Here is a 25,178-nt window from a genome sequence, read left to right as displayed (position 1 = left end):
CCATTATAATTGTGTTACATTTACTTTTGACTTTTTAGTGTATTGTTCTTTTAATTTGTATCATTTTAGATGCTGAGTAGATCATTTCCCTGGCTCTGCGGACTTCCTTCTGCAGCAGTTCATATAGATCTTTCCCTGCTTCTGTGTATTCATCACACACATCATTTCTTACAGTAAGAAGTGTTCCATTAGATTCATGTACAACAACTTGTTAGCAGGAATTCTCCAAGTGCTGAGCATTTACTTTGCTTCCAATTCTTAAATAATACAAAAAATTTCTGACATAAATATTTTGGAGCACATGGGGGTTTCTTTTCTTATTTATGGCTTCCTTGGTGTTTGCAACACACAAATGAAGTCTCTGGTTCAAAGGATATGAACAGTTTAGGCAGGTTATTTGCCCAAAACTGAGTTGTACCCCTTCACAGCTCCAGCAACAATGTGTTAGTGCGCTATCTTACCACAAACCCTCCAACGTTGACTATTACTATTTTTATCTTTGGCAATGTTCAAGTTTTGAGGTTAAGCCTCACAGCTGTTTTGATTTGATTTTATCTAATTATAGTGATTGGAGCAACTTTTCTCTTGGTTGTGAACATTTGTAGTTCTTTGGAGAACTCTTTGTCCCTGTCCTCAGACCATTTATTTATTGGGGAATGGCTATTTGTCATATTCTTTCATTCATTTATTGTTGTTCAGTTGATTAGTCATGTCTGACTCTTTGTGACCCTCACTGGCAGAGGAGAAAACTGAGGCCACCAGGGTTAAGTGACTTGCCCAGGGTCACAGAATTAGTAGATGTCTGAGATCAGGTTTGAACTTAGGAAGATATCTTCCTGACTCCAGGCCCAAAACTCTGTCCACTCTGTCACATAGTGTCCTCTCACAAAAGTACTTTTCTTACAACAACCTTGTGATGTAGGTAGGATAAGTACTATTGTCCCTATTTTTCAGATGAAGAAACAGTTTAAATAGGGAATTAAGCCCATGATCACATCTCTAGGGAGAAGTATGTTGGTGGTACACTGGAAAGATTTGGAATCTTGTTGTTCAGTTGTTTCAATCATGTCTGACTCTTTGTAATTCCATTTGAGGTTTTTTAAAAAAATTTATTTATTTAACTTTTAACATTCATTTTCACAAAATTTTGGGTTCCAAATTTTGTCCCCATTTGTCCCCTCCCCCCCAAAACAATGAACATTCTAATTGCCCCTATCACCAATCTGCCCTCTCTTCTAGCATCCCTCCCTTCCCTTGTCCCCATCTTCTCTTTTGTCCTGTAGGGCAAGATAACTTTCTATACCCCATTACCTGCATTTCTTATTTCCTAGTAGCAAGAACAGAACTCGACAGTTGTTCCTAAAACTTTGAGTTCCAACTTCTCTTCATTCATCCCTCCCCACCCGTTTCCTTTGGAAGGCAAGCAATTCAATATAGGCCATATCTGTGTAGTTTTGCAAATGACTTCCATAATAGTCGTGTTGTGTAAGACTAACTATATTTCCCTTCATCCTATCCTGCCCCCCATTGCTTCTATTCTCTCTTTGGATCCTGTCCCTCCCCAAGAGTGTTGACTTCAAATTGCTCCCTCCTCCCACTGCCCTCCCTTCCTTCATCTCCCCTACCCTGTTTATCCCCTTCTCCCCCACTTTCCTGTATCGTAAGATAGGTTTTCATACCAAAATGAGTGTGTGTTTTATTCCTTCCTTTAGTCAAATGCGATGAGAGTAAACTTCATGTTTTTCTCTCACCTCCCCTCTTTTTCCCTCCACTAAAAGTCTTTTGTCTGCCTCTTTTATGAGAGATAATTTGCCCCATTCCATTTCTCCCTTTCTCCTCCCAATATGTTTCTCTCTCATCGCTTAATTTCATTTTTTTAAGATATGATCCTATCCTATTCAATTCACTCTGTGCTCTCTGTCTCTCTTTCTCTGTCTCTGTGTGTGTGTGTGTGTGTGTGTGTGTGTGTGTGTGTGTGTGTAATCCCACCAACTACCCAGATACTGAAAAGTTTCAAGTGTTACAAATACTGTCTTTCCATGTAGGAATGTAAACTGTTCAACTTTAGTAAGTCCCTTAAGACTTCTCTTTGCTGTTTACCTTTTCATGCTTCTCTTCATTCTTGTGTTTGAAAGTCAAATTTTCTTTTCAACAATGGTCTTTTCATCAAGAATGCTTTAAAGTCCCCAATTTCATTGAAAGACCATTTTTTCCTCTGAAGTATTATACTCAGTTTTGCTGGATAGGTGATTCTTGGTTTTAGTCCTAGTTCCTTTGACTTCTGGAATATCATATTCCACGCCCTTTGATCCCTTAATGTAGAAGCTGCTAGATCTTGTGTTATCCTGATTGTATTTCCACAATACTTGAATTGTTTCTTTCTAGCTGCTTGCAATATTTTTTCCTTGACCAGGGAACTCTGGAATTTGGCCACAGTGTTCCTAGGAGTTTCTCTTTTTGGCTCTCTTTCAGGTGGTGATCGGTGGATTCCTTGAATACTTATTTTCCCCTCTGGTTCTAGAATCTCAGGGCAGTTTTCCTTGATAATTTCATGAAAGATGATGTCTAGGCTCTTTTTTTGATCATGGCTTTCAGGTATTCCCATAATTTTTAAATTGTCTCTCCTGGCTCTGTTTTCAGGTCAGTTGTTTTTCCAATGAGATATTTCACATTATCTTCCATTTTTTCACTGTTTTGGTTTTGTTTTGTGATTTCTTGGTTTCTCATAAAGTCATTAGCCTCCATCTGTTCCATTCTAATTTTGAAAGAACTATTTTCTTCAGTGAGCTTTTGAACTTACTTTTCCATTTGTCTAATTCTGCTTTTTAAAGTGTTCTTCTCCTCATTGGCTTTTTGAACCTCTTTTGCCAATTGAGTTAGCCTATTTTTCAAGGTGTTATTTTCTTCAGCATTTTTTTGGGTCTCCTTTAGCAAGGTATTGACCTTCTTTTCATGCTTTTCTTGCATCCCTCTCAATTCTCTTCCCAGTTTTTCCTCCACCTCTCTAACTTGATTTTCAAAATCCTTTTTGAGCTCTTCCATGGCCTGAGCCCATTGAATATTTATTTTGGGTGTTTGGGATACAGAAGCCTTGACTTCTATGTCTTTCCCTGATGGTAAGCATTGCTCTTCCTCATCAGAAAGGATGGGAGGAGATATCTGTTCACCAAGAAAGTAACCTTCTATGTTCTTATTTTTTTCCCATTTTCTGGGCATTTTCCCAGCCAGTGACTTGACTTCTGAGTTTCCTCTCCACACTCACCTCGCTTCCAGTTCTGCCCAGCTAGTTTTTGGGGGCTGAGATTCAAATGCTGCTTCCCAGCCTCAGGGCTTTGGGCAGGGGCAGGGCTGCTATTCAGTGTGAGATTAAGTTCAGGTGCTCAGGTGGGGACAGGGTCGCCACTGGGGCTCAGTTCCCTCAGGGGGTTTACCAGGAGACCTTCAACAATGGATCTAAGCTCCTGCCTGCTTTGGGAGCCCTTGTCTGCTGCTGCCTCCCAAGGGAGCCTGAGTCATGGGGACACCCTGCTCCCCTCTCAGCAAGCTTAAAAGACCCTCTCACTGACCTTTGGCACCTGTGGGTGGAGGGACCTGTGCTGCTGCTGGAGATTCCTTCCCTGAAGCCTGCTTGGATCTGCTCCCCTCAGTGCCATGTGGCCAAGGCAGGGCTGGGTTCTGCTCTGGTCTGGTGTGCGAGGGACCCCCTACGTCGGTTTTTCAGGTCTCTCTGGAACAGAAATCTCTTCTGCTCTGTTGTTCTGTGGTTTCTGCGGCTCCAGAATTTGTTGGGAGTTTTTTTTTTACAGGTATTTTATGGGCTGTGGGTTAGGAGCTAGCATATGCGTATCTTTCTACTCCACCATCTTGGCTCCTCCCCCCCCCCCCCCATTTGAGGTTTTCTTGGCAAAGATACTGGACTGGTTTTCCATTTCCTTCTCCAGCTCATTTTACACTTAGGGAACTGAGGCCAACAAGCTTAAGTGACTTGCCCAGGGTCATACAACTAGTAAGTGTCTGAGGCTGGATTCAAACTCGGGTTTTCCTGACTGCAGGTTCTATTCACTGAGTCACATTTTAACCAAAAACAGATGCTTATGATGACTGCTGTTTTATAATACAGTCTGAGGTCTGTAAGTGCTATTCATTCTTACTTCCTTTCATAATTTCCTTTGGTATTCTAAATGTTTTGTCTTTTTCCCAGCTGAATAGTGCTATTATTTTATCAAACTCTGTAGAGTATGCCTTGGTAAATTTGATTGAGATAGCACTAAAAGTGTAAATTAATTTTAATAGTATTGTCATTTTTTGATAGCATTATCATATATCATCATGGCCCAGCCATGAGTACTGAACAGTCCTCCAGATATTTATGTAGGTCTTCATTCCTTTAAGGAACCTTTTTGATGGAATCTACCCAGCTCTTTTGGGTGCTTTGGGAGGTTGCTACCCAGATTATTTTAAGCACTTTGTAGTTAGTTGGGATGAGATTTCCCTTTCTATTATTGCTTCTTGTGTTTTGTTATTATAATACAGACATACTATTATTGAGGACATATTTTGTAGCTTGCAACTTTGCTGAAGCTATTAATTGTTTCATTTAGTATCTTTGATGATTCTCTGGGATTCTCCAAGTAGACCATTATATCATAAGTAAATAGGGACAGTTTTATCTCCTCTTTACCTATCTTTATCCCTTTAATTAACTTTTCTTTTTTTATTGCTCTAGCTAGTATTTACAGAACTATATCAAATAATAGTGGAGAGAAAAAGCATCCTTGCTTCACCACCATGTTTACTGGAAATGGTCCTAGCATATCTCTATTGCATATGATACTTGCTTTTGTTTAAGATATATACTTTTTATGATGTAAAAAGGTCCCTCTATGGCTCGGTTTTATAGGATTTTTAAATATTTTAACATAAAATAATGAATTTTTCAGGCTTTTTCTGAATACATTGAGATGATCATTTGTTAGTTTTTAATATGATTAATTGTGCTGATTGTTTTCCTAATGTTGAACTATCTTATGTCCTTGGTATAAATCCCACTTGTTCACAATGAAAGATTTCTTGGATTAAGTTGCTTTTTTTTTTGAATTTAAAATTTTTGAATCCATATTTATTAATGATATTGGCCTATAGGCTTTTTTCCATTTTTAATATTTCCCTGGGTTAATTATTAAGACTATGTTGCATAAAAGATTTCTGACAGGGTTCTTACTTTCTCAACTTTCCAAAATAATTTGTGAAACGTGTTTGTTAACTAATCTTTTGAAGCTTGATAAAATTCTCCTGTGGATTCTTCAGATCCAGGAGGTTTTTTCCCCCTTGGGTAGTTATTTTACACATAGATCTATTTCCTTTTCTGAGATCTGATTATTTAAATTTTTATATGGCCATCTGATAGTTTGCATATGTTAGGTTTTCAAAGGTCTTCCTCTATTTCTTTTGGGTTCTCAGTTTTCTTAGCATATAACTATGCATAAGATTACATATGTATATATATATACACACATATATATGTAATATGTATGTATATATACACGTGTGTGTTAATTTACTTATTTTAGTTTTCAACATTCACTTCCAGAAGTTTTAAATTGTCTGCTCATGTCTACCTCATCCCCCCCAAGACAGTATGCAATCTGATATAGGCTCTACATATAGATTCCTATTAAACATACTTTTACATCAGTGATGTTGTATGGAAGAATTAGAATGAATAGGAGGAACCATGAGAATGAAAAAGACAAAACAAAAAGAGAAAATAATCTGCTTTGCTCCGATTTCAGACTCCATAGATCTTTCTCTTAATGTGGATGGCATTTTCCATCATGAGTTCTTTGAAATTGTTTTAGGTCCTTGCATTGTTGAGAAGGGCTAAGTCTATCAAAGTCAGTCATTGCACACTGTGACTGTTAATGTGTACACTGCTCTCCTTGTTCTGCTCACTTAACTCAGCATCAGTTCATATAACTCTTTACAAGTTTTTCTGAAGTCTGCCTGTTCATCATTTCTTATAGCGCAATAGTATTCCATTACATTTATGTACCACAACTTGTTCAGCTATTCCCCAGTTGATGGGCATCTCCTCAAGGTACAGTTCTTGGCCATTACAAAAAGAGCTGCTCTAAATAATTTTGTACATGTGGATCCTTTTCCCATTTTTATGATCTCTTTGGTATACTGCCCTAGAAGTGGTATTGCTGGGTCAAAGGTTATGTTTTGATTTTTACAACCTTTTGGGCATAGTTTGAAATTGCTCTCCACAATGTTTGTATCAGTTCACAACTCCACCAACAATGTATGTGTAGTATATTTTGAATATTCTTTTCATTTCTTCAGGTCTTGCTGCGATTTTGTCTTGCTCATTTGGTATTTTATTAATCTGAATTTCTGCTCTTTTGAGAAATTAGATTAGCTAGGGATTGATCAACTTCTTTAGCCTTTTCAAAGAATCGGCTTTAACTCTATTGTTTCAATCTTTTGTTTCCAGTTTATTTATTTTGCCTTTAATTTTTAATTTTTCATGTTTCATTCTTATTTTAGATTTGTTTATGTGCTGATTTTCTAATTTTTAAAAATGAATATTCAGTTCATTATTTTTTCTATTTCATTAATATATGATTGTAAGAATACGATTTCCCTTCAGAGGACTACTTTAGCTGCATCCCAGAAGTTTTTGCATGTTCTTTCATCATTACAATTTACTTTTATATGATTATTATTTGTTTTTATGATTTATTCTTTGACCTATTCATTAGTTAGGATTTCATTAAGTGTCTGTGTATTTTGTTTTCCCTGAATTCCCTTTATTCCTCCTGCGTTACTCCTTATAAAGCATGTTTTGATTATTTCTGCATTTTAACATTTCTTTGCAATATCTCTACGTCTTAGTACATGTACAATTTTTATTAAGTTTCTATATAGTGCAGAGAAATATCTATATTCTACTGGTGTCCCATTTAGAAGACACTACAAGTCTTTTAACTCTTATTCTCTCCAGAAATTTATTCAGTTCCACATTTTCCTTTTTTTTTTTTTTAATATTTCTGTTAGAGTTATCCAAAACTGAGAGAGGGGCATTGAAATCTCTTATCACTACTGTGTTACTGCCTATATCTTCTTTTTTTTTTTAAATTTTATTTTATTATTACTATTTTTTAATGTTTTACAATCACTACCATAAAATTAAAATTTTATTCCCCCCACACCTACCCCCTACTACCCCCCTCCCTCCCCACGACAGCATACAATTCTGTATAGGTTCTACATATATTTTCCTATTGAGTACGTTTTCACTATAGTCATGCTATGCAGACGTACTAAAATAAATGGAAGAAATCATATAACAAATCAAAGCATAATACGCAAAATCACACACACACAAACATGATCTGCTACATTCTGTGAATGACTTCCATATTTCTTTTTCTGAGTGTGGAAGGCATTTTGCCTTAGAAAACCACTGGGATTTTTTTTTTTAATAATTCTTGCGTTATTACGAAATTCCAAGTCTACCAGAAAAAACTCTCGCACACTGTGGTCGTTGCTGTGCACAAAGTTCTCCTGGTTCTGCTCCTTTCACTCAGCATCAGGTCACATAAGTCCTTCCAGGCCTCTCTGAAGTCTTCTTGTTCATCATTTCTTATGGCACAATAGTACTCCATCACATTCATATACCACAATTTATTCAGCCATTCTCCAACTGATGGACATCCCCTTGACTTCCAGTTTTTGGCAACTACAAAGAGTGCTGCTATAAATATTCTTGTACATGGGGGACCCTTTCCCATTTTTATGATCTCTTGGGGATATAGTCCTAGTAGCGATATTGCTGGGTCAAAGAGTATGCACATTTTTGTAGCCCTTTGGGCATAGTTCCAAACCGCTCTCCAGAATGGTTGGATGAGCTCACAGCTCCACCAACAATGAATTAGTGTTCAACTTTCCCACATCCTCTCCAACATTTCTCATATTCCTGTTCTGTCATGTTTGCCAATCTTATAGGTGTGATGTGGTACCTCAGAGTTGTTTTGATTTGCATCTCTCTAATCAAAAGTGATTTAGAGCATTTTTTTCATATGATTATAGATATCTTTAATTTCTTCCTCTGAAAATTTCCTGTTCATATCCTTTGACCATTTATCAATTGGGGAATGACTTGTATGGTTATACATTTGAGTCAGTTCTCTATATATTCTAGAAATGAGCTTTTATCCCCGAGCTTAGCTGAAAAAATTCTTTCCCAATTTACTACATCCCTCTGAATTTTGGTTGCATTGGGTTTGGTTGTGCAAAAACTTTTCAATTTAATGTAATCAAAATTATCCATCTTGCATTTCATAATGCTTTCTATCTCTTCTTTAGTAAAAAATTCTTCCCTTCTCCATAAATCTGATAAATACACTATTCCTTGCTCCTCCAGTTTATTCATGGTATCAATCTTTATACCTAAATCATGTACCCATTTGGACTTTATTCTTGTGTACGAGAATGTCTTGTCAGGCATGGGTCTATGCCTAATTTCCGCCACACTGTTGTCTAGTTTTCCCAGCAATTTTTGTCGAACAGTGAGTTCTTATCCCAGAAGCTGGGGCTGCCTATGTCTTCTTGAACCGCAGATGTTTCCTTTATGAATTTGGATGCTAAGGCAGTTAGAGTGTGTAAGTATTTTACTGGTATTGATTTGTTATATGTGGTTCCTTTCAGAGTAATACAGTTTTTATTTATCTATTTAAAAATATTTGTTTTTGCTTTATCTGATAGCATGATGACATATGCTTTTTTGCATTCACTTGATACATAGTAATTTTTCAAAAAATCCTCTCAGTTTTATTTGGTTATGTCTTTGTTTTTAAAATTTATTTCTTGTAAGCAACAAATTGCAAGATTTTGTTTTCTTATCTAATATGTTGCTTTTGTCAGTTTATTGGATTGTTTAATCCATTAACATTCAATATTATGAGTTAGGTTTATATTTCCTTCCATCTGTCTCTATAATGGTTTTTTTCAAGTTATGATCCCCTCCCCCTTCTGCTGTAAATTTAGTATTGTTTCTTCAATGACTTTACTTTTATTTTTTTTTAATGTGGCTTTATTTCCTCTGGTTTTTTCCCCTCTTTTCCAATCCTTTATTCTTGTTTGTTTTTCCTTTTTCTTTAGAGTTTTGTTTATTTGTTCCTATCTCCTTCTTTTAACCAGTTCTTCCTTCTCTTTTTTTCTCTTAGTCAAATAGGTTCTCCCTTCCTCTCCTCCTTTTCAGTTAGCCTTGTTCATGAGCTTTTAATTTTAATTTTCCCCTGTGCACTTTTCCAAAACAAGGATTCATATCACTCTCTTCAATATCCATGTTTTCTTTTTGTTTACTATAGACTCTTATTGTCTGGTTCATGATCCCTACATTCATCTGGTCTCTCTCTTTTCTCTGTACTCTACGCAATCAGAGCTAGGTTTTACTTAATGACATTGCTTTGTAGGGCTTACTCCATGAATTCCCCTTTTCCATTCACTCTCAGAACAATATCAATTATTGCCAGCATTGGAGAGGACACTGTTGCATACTAGGCACCCTCCTCACCCCCATTTATATCCTCTCTTGTTGACCTTTTTCCTCCCTACATTTGCCTGAAAATCTCCGTGTCTGTTATTTTCCTTCTCCAGGTTTCGGTTCCCCAGGATTCCAACTCCTCATTTCCAAGACAAGTAGCTTTTTCAGGTACCAAATCTCCAAGTCATCATTTAGTGTGAAGTCCTCATCTCCCTTTACCCATACAAGTATTCATCAATGGATTCCCCTCCCAACTACAAAACAAAGTCTCCTTCCTTTTCATTCTTTTACCCCTCCTCCTAACTGACTCCACTGCAGACTTCTTCTTTCTGAGACCACAAAAGTCACCTTCCACTTACTGCTAGCCCTTGATTTGATCTCAGTGCTTCACTTTCTCCTCTTCATCCTCTGCCTCCCTTCCTTCTTCTTGCCCTTTTTATTGAAACTTCCCATGTTGTAACTTAGTGCCAAGAAAGAAGCCATCGCCTATGGCCAGCATGCCTCTAGGTTCTTTCTGTAGTGCCTTCTCTTCCCTTCACTGCTACCTCTATGATATTTCCTTGTATACATTTGGAAAGAAGTCTCTGATTGGTCTTTCAGTTATTATTATTTTTTTGCTGTCGGTTTATGTATTTTCAAATCGTGTTGTTTATGGTGTCTTCTTCCACTCTGATTTTCTTCCCACACACATTTCGGTCTTTTCCTTTTTATTGAATGTTAACTTTTGTCCTTTATGATTAAGCTCAGATTTACAGGATAGGTCATAGGGATACATCCTGAGCTCTGAGGCTCTTTGTTCTATTTCCTCCTTTTTCTAATGGATATAGAATAGTCTTGTTTTATTCAAAGGTCCTTTCACTTTTGGTTGAAAATCTGTCTCCTGATCTGCAGAACTTTTTTCTGAAGTGGTTTGTTAAATTTAACCATGTGTGGCTTGGAATTTTGAACCCTGGAATTTTTTTTCTGGAGGTGGTCTGTGAATTCTTTCAATTGGAATTTCATTTTCTATGTTCCAGGAACTCCAAGTTCTCTGCTATTTGCTTCATTATAGTGTTAAGGTTTCTTGTGCTGTTTTGTTCTTCAGTGAGATCTTTGATTTTTAGATTGTCTCCATGTACTCTGTCTTTAAGATCTGCGTTTTGCTTCATAGTGAACATACTTTATTTTCATATTACCAGTTTTTCTGCTCTTCCTCTAAGTTGTTTTTCACTTCCATGTCTTTGCATTCCCAGTGTATTGTGCTCTCCTTTGTTTATTGGGTGAGGCTGACCATTGCAGATTCAAGGTTTTTTATTCTGCATGTTATTTTTCATGTGCAGGACATAAATTCTGCTTTCGTAATTCTCATTTCTTTTTTAAACCACTCAAAAAACAGTATGTTGTGGTTCCATGTCATCTCTAAATTCCAAAAGGTTCTTTGTCCTCTGTTTCATCAAATGTTGGATCATGTTTTTATTTAATTTTGCGGTATTTATTCATAAATGCCTGAACTTATTAGACTTGGCAGCTAGGTGGTGCAGTGGATAGAGTGTTGGTCCTGAAGTCAGGAAGACCTGAATTCAAATCTGTCCTCAGACAGCTTACTAGCTGTGTGATGCTGGGCAAGTCACATAATCCTGTTTGCCTCCGTTTCCTCATCTGTAACATGAGCTGGAGAAGGCAAAAGCAAACCCCTCTAGTGTTTCTGCCAAGAAAACCCCAAATTGGGTCAAAAAGTCAGACAAGAATGAAATGACTGAAAAACAACTTTTGAAAACTATTTTTCTTTCTGTTATCACTGGTTCATTTTCTTCTCATTGATTATGTAATTTCTTATTGAAATCTTTGGTAGTTTCCATCTGCCCTCACCACCACCATAAGGATAATGATATCCTCATACTCACTTCCTGACTTCTTCTTATCTGACTGTAGTTTCCTTGGGGGCTGGATCTCAAAGCTTCCTAGCCACCTCCCAGAGCTGGAAATTCAGGATTCACTGGCCTAGGTCTCTGACTCACGTGAGTTTTTTGAATGGTCCCAAGTGGCCCTACCTGGTGTCCTCTTTGTCTCCTTCTTTGTGAAAGGCTTCACAGCCCCTCTCCATCATGCGTACATGGTGTCTTGTTCTGGTGACTGGTCCCACTTCAGCCAATAGTTCTCTGGTCTGGAACCTGTAGATTAGAACCTACTTTCCCCAGCTCTGGCAACTAAGAATTTATAGCACTCTTGCTTCTGGGCTGTAGCCCTTTGTAGGTTTTTGTTCCAGTGGGATTGTGGCCATGCTGGCTGTTGAGGTCTAAGTTTACTACAGCCAAGATCATGGGTCTTCTTGGCATTGGAAAGAGGGAAGGGGACGGGGTATGTGAATAGGTTTAGATGTTAACCTCTGTAATGTCCTTGGATCTGTTAGTGTGGTCTCATTATTTATAGTAGAAGGTGGAGAAGGGTGCTGAGTGAACTTGGAATCAGTATGCATCAATTCCTAAGAGTTTTTAAACATTTTTTGGATTCTAGGTGTTCTAGACCATGGAATCAGCTGATGTTGCTCTGTCTTGAATGCATAATTTCTGTTTTGGAATGATTTATGAGGTCATGGGGGTGGATTGTAGAAAATGGCTAGTCTGCCATTTTGTTGTTCCCATGACCCAGCAATCTTCCCTATTGAATTTCAACTTAGGTCAGACTGCACATTTTGTCCTATTGAGATCTTTTGGGGGTACTCACTCTGTCATCCATGATGAAGTAATTCCTTCTAGTTTTGCGTCATCAGCAATTCATTATCCTGTCCTTCAAGTCGTCTGTTTGTTAATGTCTGAATTCACCTCTCCAGCTTTTGCTTTTTCTCCTCCTGTTGCTGCTTGACTAGGGAGTCCCATATCCAGAAGCTGCATCAGGCAACTGTCAAAATCAATGCTGAAGAAATGTAAAGGGGGCCTCCCCTAGGTAGCCCCACTGCTTGTGCATTCTGCTCCTGGTTTCTGAAAGGATACAGCTGTTCCATTGGGCTGAATATAGGTGGGGCTTTCCCCTCAAATCTGGCTTGTTCTAAGACCTCAGGGCAATTGACACTGGCCCAATTTGGGAAAGGTAACAGAGATGATGGAAACAAAGATGATGGTATTAATGCTAAAAAAGAGTAGGAATAAGGAACTTGCCCAGGATGGAAGTTCCCTCTACCAGCCTAGGCTGGCATCATTTCTGCAACTTGTATTCTCAGAGAATTGCTTATGGCATTGAGAAGTTAAGTAACTTGCCTAGGGCCACGTAGCTAGCATGTGTATGAGTTAGTACTTGAACACAGGTCTTCCTCACTCCCAGTCCAGCACTTTATTCACTGTGTTGCATTCGAATGAAACTTTTTTTATTTGAAAGAATAGAAGGCAATGTGGAAAAAAAATCTTTCATAGTAATTAAAGACATATTTGAGGTTACTTAATGTATCTGCTAAGGTCCTACTGCTAAAGTTCCTTGTTGTTGTTGGGGTATGTGTGCATGTGTGTGCGTGTGTGTGTGTGTGTATATGAGGGGGTGGAGTACTGTGACTTTCGGGAGGTAATTATAGTAGGGTTCCAGACCAAGTTGGAAAAACTAAAAGGGGATAGATATTTTGTGAATTTTTTCACTGTCTCCACTACCTTCTCACCCTAAAGCATCTCTCCTACTCTGTGGCCATGTTTTTTTTCCATTTTGAGGAAACACCAGCAGTTAGCCTTCTTGTATCCTTCTCTTGGCTCTGTTTCTGATTTTCTTGACTTGGCCACCATGCCCCTTGCCCATCTCTTGCCTTCCCCCATCTGTAAGACGGTGATATAACAGCACTTACCTCCCAGGGCTGCTGTGAAACTCAAATGATATAATATATGTCCAGCACATGTAAATGTTAGCCATAAGCTATTGCTGTTATTATAAACTGCACAGAAAGGGCTGACTTGCATTAACAGAGGCAGTTTTCTCATGTGGGAGTTCTTTATCCCAGTGAAAGCACAGGCCTAATTTCCTAATTTTCACAGTATACACACACACACACACACACACACACACATACACACACACATACACACGGATACAGACATAGGCACATACACTTTTTCATTTCAAAGAGGTTTCATTTTAGTGATACACCATATTTGGGGGAAGTTTGTATTCACAGAAAATGCAACATGGCAGTTTTCTATGAATTTATCTCAGTGTTTCACCTGAATGATTTTGTACAATCTAGAATAAAAATGGATGTTACAATTCTCTTGAATGGAACAATGCAACAGACAACGAGGAGACTGCTCAGTGAATGATTTTCTAGTAAATACTTTTGTGAATTTCTTGACTGTCTTGTTTAGAAAAAGATGTCATTTACAAAGCCCTTTAAAGATAGCAATGACTTTACATATATTACCTCACTGGGGGCTCACAAACACTCTGTGATGTAAGTAATAATAATGCAAGTATTGTCATCCCTATTTTCTTCATAAGATGGAGAGAATGGGAAGTGGATGAGGGCATTAGATCCTGGATATTGGAGATGGCCAGCTGCCTCTACCTTCCAGGACTCTGCTGAGAGGTATGGCTGGATGGATTGTTCCTCTTTGGTAGAGTAAGAAAAATGGTGATGGGTTTTAAGTCTCAAAACCCACTTTTCTTCTGCCTCAGACGTCGGAGATTCACTTTAAAATTTCTCTGCTCTTTAATTCCTGGTTTACTTAGTATTTTAAAACTGGCTCTCTTTAGATAAAATAAAATGATAACAATTGCTTTGGAAATGCGTGTGTCCTTATTTGAAAATGGGGGTGACATGGAAGAGAGAAAGGCAGGGGCTTGGGATTGGCATAGTAATAAAAAAATAGAAAAGAAATTCAAACCTTGGTTCAAAGTGCAATTCCAGACCTGGAGTCAGGAAGACCGAAGTTCAAATATGACCTCATGCACTTACTAGCTGAGTGACCCTGGGCAAGTCACTTTACCTCTCTCTGCTTCAGTTTCCCCATGCAAAAGTGAGAATAATGATAGCAGCCTCTCATGTCTAATTTCTTTTGCAACATGCTTCAAAAAGACTGTTTTATGGAGAGCTCACACAGGGCCAGGGATCAAATGGTTGTCAGAAGAAGTGATTCAAGGACACTCTCAAGGTCTCACTAAAGAACTTTGGAGTTTATTGTATGACATGGGAGACACTGGCACAGGACTGCTTAGCATGGTATGCCCACATCAGAGAAAGTGCTGTGCTCTACGACCAAAGCAGAATCGAAACAGCTCAAAGGAAACATAGGATAGGCAAATTTGGAGGAATCACCCCAAATGTTCACGTGGACTATCTGTGCCCAAGCTGTAGTACAGCATTCCGAGCTCATCCTGGTCTGATCAGCCACACTCAGACACATTGAAACTTGACTATTCATAGTGATGTCATTTTGGTCCTCTTTGAAAATGAAGGACAACAGTCAACCAACCAAGGCCCAGACAAAGAGTTAGAATTAGGGGCAACGGGTGAAAGTTGTAAAGAGACTTGATATCAGGAAATCCTCCTGCATAATTGTAGTTCTCTCCATGTAAAGTGAACTGATGTGGAAAATAGTGGGTTTCTCTTCATTGAAGGCCTTCAAACAAAAGCTGGATGGCCACTTGTCGTACACACTGTAGAAAGGATTTCTTTTCAGGCCTGACACGGACTAAACGTCTCCTGAGTTCCCTTGAAACACCTGTGAAATTTCTCTCCATATTTGGACATTTCATGAATTCTATTTCATTGCATGGGCTGTCTATGTATCTGTAGACCATCACCCTGAATACATAAATAACCCACGCCCTTTTCTTAGCATATATTTTCCGGATGATGTGTTTTGCTCCTAGCATGCAGTCCATCTTTTGGAATACCCCAAGAAGGTGAGGTCTTCCAGGTGCTCCAGTCTGTGTGTAATTTACAAAATGATTTCACACTTATGTTAATCACAATATCCCTATAGCACAGGTAGGCTGAGTAGGCTTTTAAAAAGTTGGCGTGTGATTTTTCATTAATTTAGGAAGATCCTATTTAGAAACACACTTTAATACTACAGATTGATGTTTTTTCTGCTCTGTAGAGAGGTTACTGGAGTCTTTTGAAACCATCTCTCCATCCTCCATTGGTTATCATCTCCATTTTACAGGCGGTGGAGCTGAGACTCAGGGAGGCTTTCTCCCTGTGCTATTTTCATCGCATCTTCATTTACATATAGCTGGAATAAACTCTGTAGTAATAAATGTAATGGAGGACTGGGACTGATCAATAGAAAGCTCCGTCCTTATGAATATGTTCTATTTTTTCTCCCTGATACAATTGCAACATGGGCTTCGGAGTAGGTACTGGTGCTGCTTCCCATCAGCTTACCTGAAGAGGGTGCCTTTCTGGTTAGCTGATGATTTGGAACCAAGAGGCAGACAGAGGTTCCTGTTAGGGCAGCCTACCTATTTTTTTTCTTGCATGGGCTGGTTTGAATGAGTATTGTTACCTATAATCCTCTGGGTGAGGAGATACTTCAGACTCTGGGATTGATCTGGGGCTCATGAATGTAGACCTCTATTCTGTGTGTGTGCATGTGTGTGTGCATGTGTGTGTGCATGTGTGTGCATGTGTGTGTTGCCAAGGCAATATTCGCTGTGCTGGTGGTGACTATGAATATGCCAATGTAGTTCTCAATTGCAAAATACAGAAGACTCTTCATACAGAAGGCAGAAGAAAAAACATTTATTTAGACATCGCAAAGACAATTCCCAGAACCAGAAAGCAAAATCTGTCATGGTGGCCAAGAAGTTAATAAACATGATCACTGAAGGGAACACAGCCATTCCTGAGCCTCCAGCCCTCAGCCAGGGCCTTCTCACAAGCAAACACTTAGAACACTGAGCTTTGCCTCGAGTCTGCCTTCATCCTCTTCCCTCTGCTCAGACCGTGCTCACTCACTTCCTCATGGTTCTGCTTCACCCTTCCTGTTCTGCCCATTCAACAAACTCCTCCCATCACATGTGACTTAGGCTTCCAAGTGATTTAATGGGCCTATTAATGAATAGGAAAGGTTTTCCAATTCAAATTACCATAACTGTATGTGTGTGTGTGTGTGCGTGCGTGTGTGTGTGTGTGTGTGTGTGTGTGTGTATTTTTCCTTTCCTGCTTTTAGATGAAAGACTATTAAGCTACACTATTACCTTGTGGGCATTTAGAATTTGGGAAAAAAGTTGATTTCTGGATGTGAAATCCATGTCAGATTTTGCAGGGATCCAAGCCTGGTGAGGAAAAGCCACAATGACTGTTCGACACCAAATAGCTGTGGGTCAAAGGCATCCCAGAGGAGTTGACAACAATGCTTTGCTGCATTTGGAAGTAAACTCGATAGGGCAGATCCCTTTTTGAAACTGAATAAAGGTTGAGTCCGTTCTTTCCACAGACCAAGTTTCTCCTCTCTCCCCACCCCCAAGTGTTGGGGCAATGTACTTCTATTCTAGTGATATCATCTTAGTGTATATTCCTTTGTAAAAACAAATTTATGTTACTTGATTAAATTTTACTGGATGCTACTCACTAGAGGATGTCATCAGTATAAGGGAGATTCTAACTAATTGCCAAAAATATTGTTGAGAACATACCAGTATGAGTACTTGAGATGATAACATTAGAGAATCTCCTTGACCTCTCAGGACTTCCCCTAGACCCTAAGGAGGTGATGCAACTGCTAGCCTTCTGAGGACCACACATTGCTTTGAAAGGCAATTGGGATATTGATCCCTAAAGCTTATAAGGAAGCATAAGAAAGCTCTCCTTTATGAGAACAAAAAAAATCTACTGTCCAAGTTGAAAGACAGATTTTCCACCTAAATACTTTCTTTAGAGTTCTGGGTGAAGACAATGGCAGCTGAAACATTTGCTTTCAGAAGTTCATTTCTGTGGCTTCACTCGGATTTATGAGTGTGTGTGAGAGAGTGATGGATGTACTTGCAACTGGGGAGATTCACACAGCTCAAGCAGAAACCGTGCTTTCAGAAGGAGCTCTCAGTATAGTTTCAGCACTGCAGAGACAGAAATGCAAACCCTGGCAAATCACTACTAAGTTGTAATGCATGCTCATTCAGAAGAACGCTTTCCAAGACTTTAGGTAATCTACTAGAAGAAAGGATTTATGTGAGGTTAGTCAGCAAAGCTAAATTTGTTTTCAGGTTTTCTCAAGATTAATCCCTTCCCTTCTTCATTCTGTAAACCTTCACAATACAAAGAAACTTTCTCTAAAAGATTTAGATTCAACTATTAAACACACATCTCCATCTTCCACCAGTCTGGTATAGCAGAAGAGTCAGAAAAACTGAATGCTAGTTCTCACTCTAACCACTGACTTGCTTTGTGACCTTGGACCCTCACCTCTTTCAGTTTCAATTTCCACATTTGTTAAATGCGGGAGTTGGATTTGTTCTCTAAGATGCTTTTTGCTTCCATATTCTCCCCAGATAGTAGACAGAGTCCTAAATTTAAGACCGGAAGAACTCCATTCAAATCCTGTCCATGGTATTACGTGATTCTAGATAAGTCACCTGTCCATTTCAGCTTCAGTTTCCTCATCTCTAAAACAAAGATAGTAAGAGTATCTACTTCAAAGGTATTGTAAGGCCAAAATGAGATATTCATATAAAGTATTTTGCAAAAGTTGTTTTTAAGGTAGCATAAAATTGTTAGCTCTTATCGTATCCCTTGTGTCATAGAAAAGATTATTCTACTGAGAAAGAAAAACAAAGTGGATTTCCTAGAGACTGAAGTGAATTTTCAGGGAAATTGTGGACCAGTTCAGATTAGGAAGGGAAGTACTAGTGACTGAGGCCATCATGGCTTGCTTAATTGAGACTTTTCTCCACTCTGTTTTTGAATGGGTAACTAGATTGGTGGAGAGGCAGGTTGGCAAAGTGGATAGAGAGCTTGTCTCTGAACCAGAAGGACCTGGTCCAAATCCACCTTTACCACATCCTGGCCATGCAACCCTTGGCAAATCACTTAATTTTTGTGTGTCTCAGGCAAAAACTCTCAAAGAGGTAGAGAAAAGGTGTAGAAATGGTGCTGATTGCTTTTGGTAGAGGAAGCTATGTCATTGAGAGTTCTCCACACTAGTGAAATCACATGATCAGGTTATAAAAAATCAAAGTGAAAAGCAAGCAAGCAAACCAACAAAAAGCTAGATGGATAGCTTAGTCAAAGCTACATGCACAGTTTACTTCTATTATATTCAAGCATCTGACAATCTCTCATGTCTTCTTTGTGAAGAAGAGGGAGACAGTGGCTAGACAAGATTATGGCTAGGTGGACTATGGAGTGACTGATTGATGGGATCTGGAGATTCATCTCTAGTGGACTGCTCTATACTAAGAAGGACATCTTTGTGGAATGCCTCAGGTATCTCTCCTTAACCCAGTGATATTCAACACTTTTATCTGTGATGTAGATCAGGGCTGGGGCAAACTAGAGGTTTGGGCCTAGATTTAGGAAGAACTGAGTTCAAATCTAACTTCAGACACTAGATGTATGACCCTGAGCAAGTAACTTAACCCTGTTTACTTCAGTTTCCTCATCTGTAAAATGAACTGGAGAAGAAATGGCAAAACCACTCCAGGATCTCTGCCAAGAAAACCTCAGACAAAAAGTCAGACATAACTGAAATGATCGAAGAACATGATAAAGGAAGGGAGAGCATCTTCCCAGATTTATAGGTCACTCAAAGAGGGCATGTTGGGCACCATAGTTAGACTCCCCAAAACATCTTGATCTTGAGGGGCTAGAAGTCTAGGCTGAATTAAACAAGGTGAAATGTAACAGGGATCAAAGCTTGACTTAAAAAACCTCAACTTTCCAAGTAGAAGGTGGAAGAGGAGGCATGGTTAGATAGCAGGTCCTGAGAAGCAGACTTGGGGGCCTTAGTGTCCTGCAGGCAGCTGTGGTGTTCATTGGCCACTGAAAAAGCCAAGGAGCTCTTATGCTACTTTGAGAGTTCTACATTCTACATTACAGTAGTATGTAAACTTAAAAAAATAATCCATTTATTTTTAGTTTTCAACTTTCACTTCCATAAGATTCTGAGTTGTAAATTTTCTCCCCCCTCCCTCTTTTCCCCTTTCCCCAAGATGGTGTGCAATCTGATATAGGCCCTGAATACATGTTCATATTAAATATATTTCCACATGACTCATGTTGTAGAGAAGAATTAGAACCAATGGGAGGAACCACGAGAAAGAAGAAACGTAACAAAACAAAGAAAGAGAGAGAGCATATATATGTTTTGATCTTCATTTAGACTTTCCAGTTCTTTTTCTGGATGTGGATGGCATTTTCCATTCTGAGTCTTTTGCTGTTGTCTTAAATCCTTGCATTACTAAGAAGAGTTAAGTGTATCAAAATCAATAATAGAACAATGTGACTGTTACTGGGTACAATGTCCTGGTTCTGCACATTTCACTCAGCATCAGTTCATATAAGTCTTTCCAGGTCTTTCTGAAGTCCACCTGCTCATCATTTCTTATAGCATAATAACATTCCATTAAATTCATCTACTACAACTTATTGAGCATTTCCCCAATTGATGGACATCCCCTCATGTTGTTGCAGTCTCTGTCATGAGAATGTAAATTCTCTGAAGCAGGAACTATTTCACTCATCTTTTTATTACCTCTTGTGCCTAGTATAGTGCCTGGAACCTAGAGAGCACTTAATAAATGTTTATTGATTCCTTGAATGGTTCATCCTTGGTATACTGGAATGTCCCACTTCTTACCCTGTCAACCACGTGGGCACAACTGGAAATCTCTTTGATATGCTAATCTGAACTCACACATCTGCTGCCTTGGTGCTCCTCCAGGCCAGAGTTCTATCCATTGTGCCTCTGGGACAAAACTCAAAACCATGACCTTCTGATTCCACTTTAAGTTTCCAGATTTAGTACACATTATCTTTGTCAGGTACAGTACAATATGACCAAAATGGCCAGAGGCAGCAGAGGAGTTGAGTATTTGCAGGGGATGGTGGGGAGCCTGGAGTTAGGAAGACCTGAGTTCAATTTCAGCCTCAGAACTTACTAGCTGTGTGACTGTGCACTATTAATCTAACCTCTGCCTCATTTTCCTCACCTGTAAGATGGGGATAATAATAGCACCTACCTCTCAGGGTTGTTGTGAGGATAAAATCAAATGATCTTTGTAAAGCAATTAGCACAGTTCCTGGCACATAGTATGTGCTATAGAAATGCTTGTTTCCCTCTTCGTTCCTTGTCATTCTCCAAAAAATGATATTCTCTCTCCCACAACTAAGCCATTGTTCAAGTTGTTTTTTACATGTCTGGAAATTCTCTCTCTCCCTCTCCTCTTATTTACCCCTCTTGAAATCCTTAGTTCCCTTTAGGACTCAGCACAAGTACCTATCTCTTATGAGAAGCCTTTCCCAGTTCCCTCAGTTATTAGTGTCCTTTCCATCCCTTCCTTCACTTTATATTTATTTTTATATATCTCCCTAGCTTTATTCAAAGCTTAATTCAAGGACCACTTTCTTCTTGGGCCCTTTCCTGATGGTCTCTTTTTGCCTCCTCTCAAACAAGGGAACGGTAAGGAAGTCCATAGACTCAGGAGCAGAGCTGAGAAAGGAGTGAGGAGTGATCATGGCTGACCTGGGCACTTTCTTAAAATGGCGGTTACAGGGAGAACTCACCAATGAGAAGAAAGGACTGAAGGGGTGCAACAATCTCCCAGGGTAAGACATATACAGGTGCTGGTAGAAGGATCTTCTGAGGAAGAGATATAGCAAGGAAACAATCCTCCTCTTTCTCCAGGTGCTGATCCTTTGCCAAGGTTTTTTAAAATTTTATTTTTCAGTCAATGAAAATTGACTTTCTCTCCTTCTCACTCTCTTCCCTCATCTCTTAAGAAAAAAAAGAACAAAGCCACAGCTGCAAACATATAAATCAAATAAAACAAACTCCCATACTGTACATGTAAAAAAAACCATGTTGTACTGTGGGCCAATCATCTCTGTCAGGAGGTGTGATGGCAAGCAAAGTGGGATTTTTGGATGCTTTTGTTTTAGTATGATCAAGTGCCTCTGACTAAATCTTGCCTTTCTCAACCAAGAGTCTTTACTAGGAGTAAAGTACAGAAACAAGAATTTCTTTAACTAGAAACAGTATATGTATTTGTATTGGCAATGTGATTAAAGATTTTCCCCATCCATTAATAGGCCTGAGAAGATTTGTAGGAAGGTCCATGCCTTTTGTTAATAAGACTCTAGAAAAGATATAAACACTCTGACAGTGAAGTTTTACTTTGGGGCTTACTGACTGGAAGTGTTTGGCCAGATGAGACTCTGCAAGGCTGTTAAGGAGCTCCCCGGCTTTGAAAACTCAGATGTTGGTGATTCTTTTTCTGGTAACTACGGTCAGATAGTTGGACTTATCTGTTGATTTGTGATATATGTATTGATTATGGTCAGACAGTTGGAAGCCATGTCTGTTGATCTTTGATTTCTCTGTATTTTCTTTGAAGTTCAAGGTGCTAACTTTTTCCCCTGAACTAGGTGAATGATATACGTGCTTGATTAAAGGAGATTGTTAACCCCTCAAAAGTTGACTTTTCTTTTAGAAAAGCAGTTCAAAGAACCTGTGATAACACCTCCCCTGTATATGTTGGGGTACTTACTGTTACAGGAGGTCAGTCCTTTGCTAAGATTTTAGGGAGGTTACCCACCCTTTGGATATGTCAGAACTAGAAGAAATTACAAGATCCAAGGAGCCAAGGGAGATGAAGAATGGGGTGCTCCCTGGGGGCCTTACATAGAAAAAATAATTCCTTGCCTGGATTCTTCCCCTATGAAGTCACAATACAGATCTCATACCTAGCTTATCTGTTCACAGTATTTCCAACAAGCCATGATTTAAAATCCAATATTCCACTTGTCCTCTGTAGTTTTTACTTTAGAAAGACAAAAGGAGATTAAAATCACTAGAAGCGTCAGAGGTACATGCCAAGTGCAAGCATGTGTAGGGTGCTGAGGGCCTCATGTGCTCAGATATTTGTCACATCTGTTCTTCTCCCCAAGGAAGCTCCATTTTGAATTTGCTTCAGGGCTTTCTGAAGAGCCCATGCTCTCTGAATGTCTGCTACAGTTTCTTTGTTTTTTTTCTTTGGGTTGTCAAAAAGAAAACCAAACAAAAAACAAACCTTTATGTTTCCATGCTTGGAATTCACATCTGGCAGCACTGCTAAGTAGAGAAAGGTGTCTGGGAATCTGAATTCAGGTCATCTGATCTCTGGGAAGCAGTGGGGCAGACTCATGCTATCCTTGCTGAGCTGCATCCTAGCTATGGGACCCTGGGCCAATTATGCAATCTGTCTGGGCTTTAGAATCTTCCATTGCTTAACAGAGAGCCTCACATTCTTTTGTGGAAAGCACTTAGGAAAAGTTATTGTCTGAACCAGACAAGCAATCACTGAACAAAATTTAGGATGCAGCTACTGTGTGCTAGAGACTGTGCAGGACATAGAGATACAAAAGTGAGCTAGAACCTACCTGCCCTCGATGGACTTAAATTCTACTGATATTTAGGCTTTGGACACAACTCAAGTGAGCTATTCCCTTAGGGAACTCTCTTTCTAAAAGGTAGAGATGAGGAAAGAAAGTCTTGGCATAGACTTGACAGGTGGAGTGGCATAGAAGACAGCAGAAGACCAGTCTGTCTAGACTGTGGTATATGTGAAGGTTATAATGTATACTGCACCAGGACAGGGAAGTTGGGACCAGATTGTTAAAAGCTTTAAGTGGCAAATAGATGAGTTTCTATTGACTGTGAGGTAACAGGGAGTCATTGAAGTTTATTGAGTAGGGGAGTGACATGCTCAGATCTGCTCTTTAGCAACATCACTTTGGCAGCTGAGTGGAGGATGAACTGGAATGGGAAAGAGTCTTGAGGCAGGAAGACTGATGGGGAGCCTATTGTAATAACCTAGGTAAAATGATCTGAAGTAGGCTTTTCCTCATAGAATATTGGAGTTGGAAGGGACCTCAATGCCCATCCATTTAGGCCATCCCTGAAAACAGAAGCCATTCCACAGTATACCCAACAAGTGATCATCCAAAGTTTGCTTGAAGACTTCCACTAAGAGGGAATCCACTTGGCATTTGAAGTAGGGATTATCTTGTTTTTTGTATTTGCATTTTATGGTCTAATGCCTGGCATGTAATGTCTATGAATATTGTTGGTTTTCTGATAGTGATATACTTTGTTCTGAAAATTTAAGCAACTAAACACTTCCCTGAGATACTCAAATGATTTCTGGGCTTTAAAAAGTGATTCTGGAAATCAGTTTTCCATTGTTCAAATGATTGATTATACATGGGTGTGGTGGATTCTTATGTCAGCAGTTCAACAGCTTTTTGGTTCAGGTAGGTAATGGAATTTTCTTTTCTTCCTCTCCTTTGCTATTTATATTACGATACCTTTGAGGACACAGAGAGAAAAAATACCCCACAGAAAAATGACTGGGGGATTCTCTCTTTTTGCTCCCAAAGCCTCCAGTGCCCAGGTAGTCTTATTTCCACAGTGGGAATCCAATTATATTTGGGGAGGGTATGGAGAGAGTATGGTGTCAGTATGTCACAGAGTTAGGATGACCAGGAGTCAAATCTCACCTGGAATATTTACAGGCTGTGAGATCTTGAATAAGTCTCTCAAACTGTCTAAGCATCAGGGCCTTCCTATGCAAAAATGGCCTGCCAGTACCTAAGGAATCTACCTCACAGGGTTGTTCTGAGGCTCAAATGAGGCAAGTTCCTAAGCATTATAATCTTTTGTCCCAGGCATCTTGCTCAAGATAAGCATATAGAAAAGGTGCTGGGGAAATAAAGTTAATGTACACAAAGCTATTCATGAACATCCATATAAGCAATTATTATTATTGACTAAGTGGAAGTTATGGGGAGGCAGATTCTGGCTCAGCATAATGGGGAAGAATAATTTACTGCCCAGAAATGGAATTCATTTCTTCTGTAGGTAGTGAGTTCTCCATCACTGAAGACTTTCAGAAAGAGTCTGGGAGCCAGTTGTGGGGCTAGGATCAACCAGGATTAATAGATGGGAGTTGTAGGAAGGAATAGTTTAGCTCAATATAAAGAAACAAATTCCCTATTTAGATTTGTCTGGGAATAGAGTGAGCTACGTTGGTACATGATGAGTCATTCATCACTAGAAGTTTTCAAGGAGACGTTATATAGCTGTGCTTCAGGTACCAGATGGGCTAGATGACCTTGGAGGACCTTTTCACATCAGAGTTTCTATGAATCTGGGACTTTCTGGGAGGGGAGGCTAAGTGCTGTGAGGCACATTTCTTTTATTAGAAATCTGAGATGTCCCATATGACAACCTGGTCTTCCCAGACTCATCTGAACTTAGCTGAATCTTCCTCGGGTTCCTGTGAGTAAGTGGAGCAGCTGGCTTGATTCTCATCTACTCAGCAAGTCCCTCCGAGGTTCACTTCTGAAACTCCAAGCCAGAGGCAGAAATGATGACAATTCTCTCCATCGAGAATACGCAACAGCATAAAATATATTTGACTGGAAGACCTTCCTGGCTTTTTGGATGCCAAATAATGTATGTATTTATGGCCTGGA

The 25,178-nt window shown here is 39.1% G+C and overlaps 1 long non-coding RNA gene across 1 annotated transcript in view; it reads right to left on the bottom strand.

Moving 5' to 3' along the window:
- The window catches only part of LOC140528837 (uncharacterized), a 28,913-nt gene extending 6,607 nt beyond the window's left edge, over positions 1–22,306 (bottom strand). The window contains exons 1-2 of the long non-coding RNA XR_011975315.1: positions 22,211–22,306; positions 21,228–21,437 (exon numbers count right to left, since the gene is read on the bottom strand). This is a non-coding gene — a long non-coding RNA (uncharacterized lncRNA). The remainder of the gene's footprint in view (positions 1–21,227; positions 21,438–22,210) is intronic.
- Positions 22,307–25,178: the final 2,872 nt, after the last annotated feature.

Source organism: Notamacropus eugenii, chromosome 1 (assembly GCF_028372415.1).
Source record: "Notamacropus eugenii isolate mMacEug1 chromosome 1, mMacEug1.pri_v2, whole genome shotgun sequence".
NCBI classification, from domain to species: Eukaryota; Metazoa; Chordata; class Mammalia; order Diprotodontia; family Macropodidae; genus Notamacropus; species Notamacropus eugenii.
Note: the sequence above shows the minus strand (reverse complement) of the source record. Positions and strands in the feature narration are given on the sequence as shown.